Raw genomic sequence first — 12,712 nt, forward strand, 5'->3', positions numbered from 1 at the left:
CACCCCACTTGTAGAGATTATTTCTCCTCTGCAAGTAGTTTCCATGTATATGGATGGGCTGAATAGTCCATCCAAGGATATGTCAAAGCAGTCAAAGCCTTAAAGCCTACTTGAAGACATGTATATTTAGAGATTGCCAGAAGTTGCTTTACAACAAAAGATTATTTATTAAAAAAAAAACAGCGAGGGCTAATACTATGGGAATTGAAAATCTCCTGTAGTAACCACTGTCCGACAACCTAATTAAAATTATTTTTCCTGTTTAATGAAGCCTTAGCCTACAAACTATGTGCTTCTACCTGCAACTTCAAAAATATCAGTTCAGAAATGATAGCACTGAATGATATCCAATAAAAAGAGTTACAATCCATATTAGAAACCATAAATCCATGCTTAATGCTGTGATTTCATTGATAGCAACACAAGCAATTTGATAAATACAAGCACTGCACTTTGATTTTGGCAGTCGATAATAATATTACATCTTTACATCAATTTTGGTTTGAACCTGTGAAGCTCAAGGCCCAAATATAACTCCATGCTTATTGGGTTTTCATGCTCTTGACATGGCTTGGAACCTCCGCCCTAGCCACTTACAAGAATGTTTATTTGCTACAGATTTGAGTAATAGATGAAACTGACCCACCAATGCCAAAGACAATGTCGAATACGATGAGCAAGGCATCAGCAAGGATCCATATCAGAGATAATTCATGCCAACAAGCATGCAAATGAAACAGAGCAGGAAATAGAAACCCTAAAATACAACCAATACTGCTCCCAATCAGAGATAAAAAGCTCTGCAAATGAAGGGACCAGAATTGACACTATTGTTATCGAGAAAATCGCAAGAGATCTGATCATCAAGGAAAACTCCCCTCTGCTAAACCTCCCTTCTAGGACTTCATAAACATGATTCATCATCAGTGGAAATGTGAAGAAAAGGTTCAGACATAAGGCAATCTGAACAAAATCTGTGATCCAGCTTTTCCCCAAGTTCAGAGTCACCATATCTCTGGTTGCACTTCCAAAATCAATATACTCGAATGCTCCGAAACCCCCATAAATGAGAGCAATGAAGAGAAATTCAACGGCCAAAACTCCACCAAATCTATGTTTTTTCTCCATAGCTAATTCCAGGGGCAAAATCATGCTTACCCCTTCAAATGCATAGATTGCTACACCCACTCCATAAGGAATAGCAGAGAAACCTGTAAAAGCCTGAACATCTGGACCCACAGTACTCAATATGGACAACACATCTTGCACCACAACAGTTAGCATTGCAGAAATGTAAATGGTATATGCTAAAACACTAAAAGGGGCCAGATGGGTAAGGGTTCGAATCCCACTCATGATGAGCTCCAGTGGAAAAATGGCCCATATGAAGCCTACCTTCCTGGTAACATCCAACGAGGTAGACAAATAGACTCCATGAGGATTCAACAAGGATTCTTGGGATTTGGGATTGGGCTGTGGTTTGGATCCTGTAAACATGTAAGACAGAGTATTCCCTGTGAATATGAGATAACCTACACAAACTCCTGCCATGCAGAGGACCACCATAAAATCCACCATGGCTTTCCTTCCCTGTACTTCCATAAACAGCAAAGCCCAGATCTCCAAAGCTATCTATTTTCTGAAATCCTTGCCTTTTGAGGGCCCTCTTAGACCACACCAACAGCGTCATGCCATAATAGGCAATGCATGCCACCAGTGCCAGTACAATAAGGCCTGAGAGCCATCCAGTCTTCATGAAAGTGTAGGTCAATCCCAGCACTCCTGCTCCTACAATCGATACCATTTTCGACTGTAAATATGTTTTCCACCCCACACCTGGAAGGATCTGCATTTGAAGAAACACAAATGGAATGAAAGGGTGACTACTAGGGCTGAATTTGTGACTGCTTTTTATCACAACTTTGATGCTTACACCCTAGATGATTGCTTCTTCACCCTCAAAATAAGAATCAGAGAGGCTGCATGAAAGAGTTCCGCCAAGGCACCCCACTTGTAGAGATTATTTCTCCTCTGCAAGTAGTTTCCATGTATATGGATGGGCTGAATAGTCCATCCAAGGATATGTCAAAGCAGTAGAAGCCTTAAAGCCTACTTGAAGACATGTATATTTAGAGATTTCCAGAAGCTGCTTTACAACAAAAGATTATTTATTAAAAAAAACAGTGAGGACTAATACTATGGGAATTGAAAATCCCCTGTAATAACCACTGTCTGACAACCTAATTAAAATTATTTTTCCTGTTTACTGAAGCCTTAGCCTACAAACTATGTGCTTCTACCTACAACCTCAAAAATATCAGTATCAGAAAATGATAGCACTAAATGATATCCAATAAAAAGAGTTACAATCCATATTAGAAACCATAAATCCATTCTTAATGCTGTGATACAAGGCCTGATTTGTGTAAAACGGTAGGGACAGATATAGGTTCAATGCCAAGCCCAAGTAGGCCATTTGGAGCTGCAGCTTCTAGAAATGTGCCTGTTTGTACCCTTCCACACCTATCAAATGCACAAGCAAAGATGCAGTGATTAGTGTTCATTCATTTGTAGCACTTAAAAAGGGAAAAGCACTTGATAGTGCACACTGCACAGCAATATTCAGGTCACGTGTCATAGTCAAATTCAGTATGGTCTCAGACTGCTATCTAGAGGCAGAAAACTCATTTCTAAAAATTTTAGTCTTTATTTCTAAAAAAATAAAGAAAAAAAAATCACTTACAACAGCAAAAAATAAATCATACCCGAATGTGATAGGCGCCTTCACCACCGTTCCATTCTGTGATCCATCTCCAGGAGTCAGATAAAGAACATCCTCCACTAAAGTTCCTGCAGTGGATGTATCTTCTGAGAGATATGTAATGTTGTATGGGCATTGATCACTAGATTTGGAGCATTGATTTTGTAAATCACACAGAGTATTATTACAAGTAACTTGCTTGCTTGTCTTAGAGGCTGATGGACTGTAAGTCTGCAAATCGATGTCCTGTTGAAATCAGAATTAAATCAGAAACTAAATCCCACTCCAAGTTGAGGCATAGAAATGATTAATTCTTTTTCTGAAGAATTCCATATCAAGGAAACGCACAGAAGCACAAGATATGAAGAAGACTAAGCATGCAACAAAATGGCCTTTTTGGGAAACCCTTGTGGGAATTCCCCGCGATTCCTATAAATCCAGCACATTTCCAGATTGTTTGACCATACAGGCTGATTTGGAGACCTCTAAAAATCCCAGGGAAGTTAAAAATCTGTGAATAGGAAACATTGCCAGTGTGGAAGCAGGATTGACCACTGGATTCGAGTCGGAACCGCGCCTGAAATGCACCGGCAAGAGGGCCATGTTGTTGCACATTTATCCTACTTCACAAGATAATAAGTTATTTTGTAGTTAGGAATCATTTTTACATGCTTCATTCACAGTGCAGAGGAGTTATTTTGCCTGACAAGGAAGAATGCAAATGCATTTAGTAAGTGGAGAGAATGTTGTGCATATGAAAGAAACATTGTCACTATGCCATAATAAATAGGGTTCTGAAAGGCCAAGCTGATGCTAATGCCTGCCAATTTCAATGTTCAGCCTTAGAAAATGTACATTGATGAGAATGGTGGTAGTACCGTAGTATATATGAGGTTAGTGGTATTAGTATGCTCTTTCCCAACTATAGATAAGGTGTTTCAAATAACTGTGATTCTAAGGTGTTAGAAGGATGGTGCAACTTGAAGTGACAACCTGTAATTCAGTTCCTTAAGTAACTTTGTGCGAAATAGCATCGGCAAAAATTGGTCCAGGGTCAGCAACTTGGGAAGTCAGCCAACTAGGATAAAAAATATGCAAAAAATGGGCAAAAAGGAGGGAACGTGGCTGAAGAGTTTGAATATATGTCAAGTTTAGCACGCCCGGTGGGACTCGAACCCACAATCGCCTGATTAGAAGTCAGACGCCTTATCCATTAGGCCACGGGCGCTACACGGTTGCCGATTTATCATCTTAACATGGCTATAATTACTTAGCATTCCGACTGGCAATGCCTAATGCAACCACCTCTGCAAATCAATCAGAGACATTGAGCGGCTCACCGACATTGTCTGGGATTATTTACAAGGCTCTAAAATTCGGGAATGGTAAAAGTAGTTAAAAGAAATTGCCATTGTAATAGAGGGCATTCTATCAATGAGATATAAACATAATGAAAAACAACTTCGTGAACATATAGATATCAAGTTTCTAAAATGATAAAAGTCCAAAAGCCTATGTGCATGGAACCACCAGAGATTACTCTCAATGGAATAGAATGCAACATTTATACAGCTTTATGGCTAGCTAACTAATAACCACACTTCACATGTCAAACCTTTACAAGCAACACTAAAATCATTAAAAAGATAAAAGTTTGGTTGGGAAGATAAACATTGAATGCCTAGCCTAAGCCATAATTTTTACACCATACACTTTTTGAATCGACATAAATTAGCGTTGAAAGACAAATGATAATGTACTTGATACACAATTGATCTACATAAGAAATGTATGAATTTATGCATGCTTTACATAAGAAATGTATGAATTTATTCATGCTTTAGATTGGGGAGGTAAGGATCCATGACATTTATCATTTTCTTGAATGAATGTACTTGAAGATTAGAATTTCAACATTTAATTGATGTGGCTAGTGCTCATCATAAAATACCATTTCTTTGTATTAGTGAGTGGATTTTAAGTCCCTTCTTTAACGATCAACAAGTTGGTTGAATCTCTCTGCATCACCAAAACTAAGGAATAACATCTCTAGGAGCCATTGTGCACATGGTATCATTCAACAACAAATCATATAGAGAGGAGTAATTTACGAAGGATGAGGACTTCAAATCGGTGTATCAATAGTTCCATGGACAACAAGAACAAGTAGATATTGATTACCATATCCAAGATGAATTAATCTATAAGATGGTAATGCTTTGTGTATCAAAGGAAGAAAAAGAACCATTGATAAGGGACACTTGGATCTCCAAGATAATTTATTGTTTTAGTATCAGGCACATTGTAGATGACTTGTAGAGGTAGGTTTATTAGTCTAAGATGAAAGAATAATAGTTAGATTATCAAAGGATGTGTTTTATGTTGTTCCAATAAGCCTTGTCATAAGAAGCAATGACTATATAACACACTTCTAAGGCCACGGTAAAGCATATCCATGGACTCTAAAGTAGATTTCCAAGGACAAAATAGGGCATGGTATGTGATGGTAGAGATGCTTAATAAGATGTGTATTTTAATGGATTGTCATAGGACCATTAAACGAAAATAAATGATCCGAATTTAAACAAGAACGTAACAAAATACAAATATAACCATAAATATAGATATGTAGCAGAAATAACACTTCATTTCATTAATATCAGATATTGAAATATGCTTACAAACATAATGGAAATAAGTCTAGCTCGAGCGACGGTAGCTTATCTCTGAGAAGAGATGTGGCGGCTACATGCCTCTGAACTGTGTTACAATGAGGCTTGAAGGCCTACATATCATTGAGAAACAATGGAAACCCCCAAACATCCAAAAACCTAACCCTATGAGATGAAATGCCAAACTATGGGCCTTGTTGGGGTAAATTAGTACATCAACTTCCCAAGGTCATAACTTTGGCATACGATCTCTGTTTGACGCACACGATACCTTGTTAGAAATATCTATCCAAGGTATACAACTATTAATATTAAATACCAAGTTAAAATTTGATATTCGCCACTGGTGATTTTCTAAGAAAACATCGTTTAGGGCCTCAAAACGGCTCTAGAAGTTCAAGACTTGAAAAATTGCCAAAAATAGTAAACTATACTACAATTAAGGAAATTGAAAAATTGAAAGAAACAATGGTGGGGGTCCAAGTGGAATAGGCGGGTGGCCACCAATATCCACTTGGATCACTCCTCCCCCTTTAGGAAGCAATGGTCCCGATTGCGTTGAGTTCCTCCATGAGATGAGGAAACTTCTGCTAAACTTGGTCCCTGGTGAGCCACTTGCCCTAGTGAAGGAGTTGGCCTGCTTTGACAACTCAATATAGTTGGATCCTTTGTTGTCGGGTGTTCTTAATCTGTGTGTCCATGATCCGACCAGTTGTGGCTTATTCCATGCAGTCTGGGTTTAACTCTGATGGTGTGAGTCGTTCTGTAATGTCGGATGTATCCAACAATGGTGGAAAGTATGGTTGAAGGCAGTCCACATTGAACACTAGGTACGGACCAAGGAATGGTGGAATAGTAAGCTCGAAGACATTGTCCCCTACTGCCTTGGTGATGGTGTATGGCCCATATCAGAGCGAACGAATCTTGCGGCAGGGCCCAACAAGCCGATGCTTTTGCAAATGTAGCCAAACTTGTGTGGCACTTGATGCTAATCATGCTTGTACTTAGCATTGGCTTTGTCCAATATGTCATGGACCTATTGGTGGATGTGCTCAATGAAGTTGTTTTTCTTATCGGCTTTTGACTGGACATGGGTTAAATATGCCTGAGTAGCTGCAAATGGTATGGCCACATCAATGGGACATAGTGACTGGAATCCCAAGCTTACCTGAAACGAGTTGTGGTCAATCGAGCTGTGGAGAGCTCGATAAAAACTGTGTTGGACAGGGGTGGCTCTCATCCTATGTGCGTGGATTCTTTGAGTTGTGCATGAATAGAATGTGTACGATCATCCTATTGAGGACCTCTAACTGCCATCAATTTGGGGATGGAAAGCTGTGGACTAAGTGAGCTTGGTGTCTAGCATCGACTAGAGACTGGACCAAAATATACTGAGGAACCTGCTATGTCGATATGAGATGATAAACTGTGAGATCCCAAAGTGTACCCACACATTCAAAGAAGAGTTTAGCAATGGATTCTGCTATGATATTGTTCTTGCAGGCCACCATAATGACCATCTTCGAGAATTTGTTGACGACCACAAAAACAAAGTCGTTTCCATGCTTAGTAGAAGGAAGGCCCGACATGTAATCCATGGAGATGGATTCCTAAGGTCGACTAGGAGTAGGCAGGGGAGTAAAGAAGCCTTGCTTCTTAATGGTAGGTTTAGAAACGATGTCGGCAATGCAGGATCTGATGTACTTCCCGACACACTATCGAAGATTCGGCCAATAGAAATACTTCTGCAGTACTACCACAATTTTCTCAACCCCAAAATATCCAACGACCCGACTGTAGTGCACTTCCAAAATCATCTTGGCACACTCGCTTGAAGGAACACAAAGGTGTCCTAGGTGGCATAACAATGCATCCTGGAGGTGAAAATATGGAACTTGCTGACCCTCCAAGAGTGTTTGGTATGTGTGGCTAAATTCTGGATCGCTTTTGTAGAGAACTAGCCAATCAGAAGTCTCGTGCCTAGAAGAGTTGAGCACGGTGGTTAATGTGAAAATTCTATTACTGCAACAACTCATTTATTTTCAAATAAGTTATTTACAAAATCCCTTGAAGAAAATATTAAAATAAATCTTGTTGCAGATATTAGACCATAATACAGAAACAAATACATGCACAAGAATCAAACACATCAACACAATTATTTTTGGACAATTGTCCCCGAAAAAACCCAATGTGGGAAAAGTAGTGCAACAGAGGAGGATTTTATTAATAAGCTTTTCTTGAGTACAAATAAGGTGCCAAACTGGCTCACCCAATAGAGATAAATCCTCCGACGCTTCCCCTAGGCTCAACGTCAATCCATCTAGCCTTTGCGCAACTCCTAGACCCTCTGCATCAACACTCTGCCTCACTATGTCAGCACTTGGCCTCTCTGTGTCACCCACATAGGCCCTCCAGTTGACTCTGCGTCTTTCCGAGTGGCTGTGTATTTGCCTCTCTAATCTCTACACTAGTCCTATGGCACTGTCCCTACCGCTTTGTTACGTAATCACTACCTCTTGCTGCAATCCAGTCTTCTAGTTCGAATTTCTCAGCAAGCCCCGCTCCATAAATCGAACTGACTAGTCTCCTTCAGTGTTTCTCCAACTGACCCTCAAGCCTTTTCTTATAATTTTCCTGTTGATGAGTCAACGAATAAGATTAAATCTCTAATCAACAACTAAGATTAAAATAGACTTGATCTTTGTCTCTTAGAAGCTTCTCATCCTTATCTTTATTAATATCCATTAATATTTTTATTTTCCTAAGTTTAGACTTAGGAACTCATTAAAAATATTAATTAATTTAATGACTCTTCATCTCGATGGAATTTTCCAAAATGATTCTGGGTCTTGGATATCTCATGTGCTTTAGTCTCTCCACCAATTTTCATCGCTAGATCATATCCGATGCTAACCCCAAATCAACAATTAATGCCATGACTGGTGGTCGGCTGAGGCAACTTGCAATATTATTGGTGCTTCCCTTCTTGTACTTGATATTCAAATGGAACTTATACAGGGATGTGGACCACTTCTAATGGTGATCATTCTGCAACTTCCCTTGCATTTGTATGAACTACAGGGACCAATGGTCTGTGTGGATGATCGTTTCCTTCCCCAAAATGTAATGCTTCTATTGTCGGCATACCTGCACAATGGAATACATCTCTTTGTCATAAGTGGGAAACTTACAGACTGTGTTTGAAAGTGTCTCATTGTGATATGCTAGTAGATGCCCCTGTTGAGTAAGGACTACCCCAATAGCGTAATCAAAGGCATCTTTCTCGATCTCAAATGGTTGTCGCAAGTATGGTAATGTGAACATTGGTGCATGGCAGAGGCAATATTTCAACTCTACGAATGCCTTTTATTGAGATACAAACCAAAAGAATTTTTCTTTCGCTCCTCCCTTGGTGACTTGACTCAAGGGCCAAGTGATATGAGATAAATCCAACATGAACATGTGGTATAAATTAGCAAGACCCAGAAAGTTGCGGAGCTCTGTCAAAGTGGTTGGGGCTGGCCAATCCCGAATGAATTGGATCTTGGATGGATACAGATGCACCCCCCATTCATCAATAATGTATGCCAGATATTGAACCTGGGTCATGCCAAAAGTGAATTTCTCCAAATTGGCACACAACTTGTGTTGCCGCAGTGTTTGGAGAACTTGTCGGATGTGGTGGAGGTGCTCTTCCCAGCTTTGGCTGAAGATTGGGATGTCATCCTAGTATATCCTACAAATGAGTTGGCGAATGGCCATAAGATGTCATTCATTAGCCTCATGAAGTTTGTAGGAGCATTCGTAAACCCGAAACACATAACTGACCATTTAAAAAGGCCCTCCTTGCCTTTGAAGGAAGTCTTCCACACATCGGAGGGTTTGATTGGTACCTGGTGATATCCGGACTTCAAATTGATCTTGCTGAAATATTGACCCCCCCCCCTGAGTTGGTCCATAAGATCATCAATTCATGGGATCAGGTACCTATTCTAAAACGTGATCTTATTCAGTGCCCGATAGTCAATATAGAGTCTCCATGTCCCATCCTTCTTTTGTACCAACACGATTGGGCTCCTACAGTTTGATGAACTTGACCGGGTGTGACCTTTCTACAACAACTCCTGAATCTACCAAATGAATTCGTCATTCTCCATAATAGAGCACTGATAGATTGGTCCATTAGGAAATGCCGCACCTGGGGTTAGGTTGATGGAGTGCTTGACTTAACATTACAGAAGCACCCCTGCAGGGGAGGTGAAGATGTCCTCATACTCCTCCACGACCTTCTCCATCTATTTTTGTCGTGCATAGGGGCCCTGTCTAGAGGTTGTGGCCACCTTCTTCTTCTTTCCCTGAGGGCGTATCATCAGGAAAACAAATTTCTTGGTTTTGGAAATGAGCTTACTGCATTGTTTTGCAGTAATCAAAGAGATGGAAGTAGACAGTGCTACCTCTGGTATCATGTACAACTTATTTCCCAAGGTGACAATAACAGTGCAAGGTCTGGAATCATACACAACATGTCGCTTCCACAAGTATGGTTGGCCTAATAATACATCACAAACATCAAGAGGAGAAACATCACATAATACGTCATTCGTGAAGGGCTTGATGCTGTATGGAAGGCGACACTGCTGGCTGACACGAAGATCCATGTTTGGTCAATTTAATGCTCTTAAATTGCAAGCATAAATTATCAACTGAAGTTGGTAAACTTATGAAGTGCAGGTTAGAAGCCTATTCTTTTGTTTCGTAAGATGATGGTTATGTTTGTTTTGTGATTTTCGTTGTTACGTAGATTTTCATTAGCGTCAGATTTCAACAAATTAATACTTGAAAGTTACGCTACTATTAGAACAAGTGAAAGTTAAACTATTGTTAGATTAATTTATCAAATCATGTCTAATTGAGTATCATTCTAAAATGTCTTATGTTATTTTATCCTAAAATCATGAATCCATATAAACACTTTGCTGCAATGAAAAAAGAGTATTGAAATTCAAAAGCTTATCTACGAAATATATACAATTTTGATTTTTAAGAGCATGAAAGAAATTTCTAATTATAAACTGCAGAATGATATAAATTCTAATTCTAAAAAGCATGAAGAGGCTAACTGTAGTGAAGCGAAAAACCGTTTAAGAACTAAACTATTTGAAAGACCGTAAACATAAATGAAATGCAAAATGGTAAACGAGATCACTGAGTTATATGAAAAAATGAAAACATTGAAGTAATTAAACTAGAATGCAGTGACAACAGAAAGTAATTGAATGTAAACAATCGTAAAGCAACAAAATGAAAATAAACCAAAAAGCTTGACTGTCTGCAGGGGCCCTCCGCATCTAATAGGCATGATTCACAATCACATATGCATATAATAATAAATGTAACTTCAAATTAACACAAGAACAAAGGTATGGTTCACAATTTCTTCAACAATTAACTTAATACTTCCTCTCTTCGATATCGTTTACAGAGGATACATATTTATATAAAATGCGTGTTCAATCAATTGAGACTTTTATGCCTATAGGTCTGATGTTCAATCCTAATTCAAATATGAAACTAGACAGGAAAAGCATGATTTCGTCGATTTTCTATTTTGAAAGAAAATCGAGAAAACATATTGTGCCTGGACTCTTGCTGCTAAGTGTTGACCTGTATCCTTGACCGTGCCACTGTGTGATTCTTTTGGTGAAACGACTTGAGCAAATAGGAGGAGATCCATGAGGGGATCAATCCTCAACTACCCATATGCTTAGTTACTTCATTAGCGCACCAGAACCCTGCGAACCATGGAGGTAGTTGCAAATTTATAAAATGGCTGCAAAATCATGTAAATTTTATAGCTAATGCACTCTTTAATATAACAATAAGGAACATTAATGCATATGAAAAATAAGACATGTAAGAGTTGTTACCTTATCAAAATCTATGATTTACTGCCTTTATTGAGTTGACAATAATGATTAAAAAGAGGAAAATGGTGGAAAAAGGGTATAAAAAAAAAACAGTTATGGAACTCTACATTCCCCCACGCTGAGGATTTTTTATGTCCTCATACAAACTGCAAAATTGATATCTTGAACTACTGCATTTTCTTAGACACTTCTGCAAGTACATTCAACTTCATCTTTTTCACTTTCTTTCCAGTAATTTCCATCCTTGGTTTCCTCATGAGGATCTTGTATTTAAAGTTTATAACTTGTTTCTGTGAAGCCTTTTTTTTCTTATTTAGTTTCTTGTTCTTATTAAACCACAGACTTAGGTGTAAGAGGAGGTTATCACTCTTAGCTATTTGAATTTTGTTATGTGCTTTCAAGGCTTGATTTTCATTTTTGATATACCTGTTTAATGTCTCTGGTTCGAATATTTCTTGTTTCAATATTTTCACTACTGGAGGTTCTTGTGGCTCATTAAATTGACTTTCTTCTTCCTCTTGAATGGGAATTGATGTTCTTGTTGCATCCCTTTTCTCCAAGGAATCAATATAATAATAGATCTCTTGATACACTGAATCAATCTCTGGTGTTCTTCGTCTTAGACTCTGAGGAGGCAATGTGACAATTGGTGATGAAACCCTCGGTGGTGAAACCCTTGATGACAAAACCCTTTGAGATGAAACTCTTGGAGGAGTGCCTGAATCTTCTTCTTCAACTTTTGAGTTTTCTTCTATTTCTATACTAACATGCTTCGTGCTCTTTGAGGGTAGTCCTTTTGCTAAGTTGAGTCTGGTACTCCTTCTTAAAACTATGACATGGGTCTTTTGAGTTTTCTTCCTTTATGCTTTAGGCTTCTCTGCTTGTGATGAAATCTTTGTTTCTTTTTTGGCTTTCTTTCTTCTAACATTTCTTTTGTTTATTTTCTCTAAAACTTCTGCAAGCGGGATGTCATCTTTTGACAGTTTCTGTGGCTGCTATGGTTCTTGTTCTTGTGTATTATAATTTTTTCTTTTCCTTCCCCTCTTAGGCCTGCTACTATTTGGCTTCCCATGAGTTTCTTCTTGAAAGTGATTTCTTACTAAAAATCTCTCCCAATTATCACCTATGTTTCTGAGATGAAATTCAAAAAGTATTTTGACTAGACCATGGTGATAGATTATATTATCTATAAATTGAATTCTCCTCTAAACATTTCTTGACATTTTTGTAAGACTATTCAGCAAGAAATATGGAAGGTTTATCTCATTTTCTTCAAGAAAATTCATTAGAAGCCGAATATGGTAGAAAAACATACATCCAAACCTTCCTTCGCAGGTAACAATTTTTTG

At 38.5% G+C, this 12,712-nt stretch overlaps 1 non-coding gene and 1 pseudogene across 1 annotated transcript; both read right to left on the minus strand.

The window, feature by feature from the left end:
- Positions 1 to 371: 371 nt before the first annotated feature.
- On the minus strand, positions 372 to 3,853 carry LOC149210242 (amino acid transporter AVT3C pseudogene; annotated as a pseudogene).
- Positions 3,854 to 3,916: 63 nt separating this feature from the next.
- Positions 3,917 to 3,989, minus strand: TRNAR-UCU (transfer RNA arginine (anticodon UCU)). The gene has a single exon. It is a non-coding gene; the product is annotated as a tRNA-Arg (tRNA).
- Positions 3,990 to 12,712: the final 8,723 nt, after the last annotated feature.

The sequence above is a fragment of the Pinus tabuliformis genome, chromosome 1_2 (assembly GCF_031772625.1).
Source record: "Pinus tabuliformis cultivar Carrire ecotype Pingquan chromosome 1_2, CPIR1, whole genome shotgun sequence".
In the NCBI taxonomy this organism is placed as follows: Eukaryota; Viridiplantae; Streptophyta; class Pinopsida; order Pinales; family Pinaceae; genus Pinus; species Pinus tabuliformis.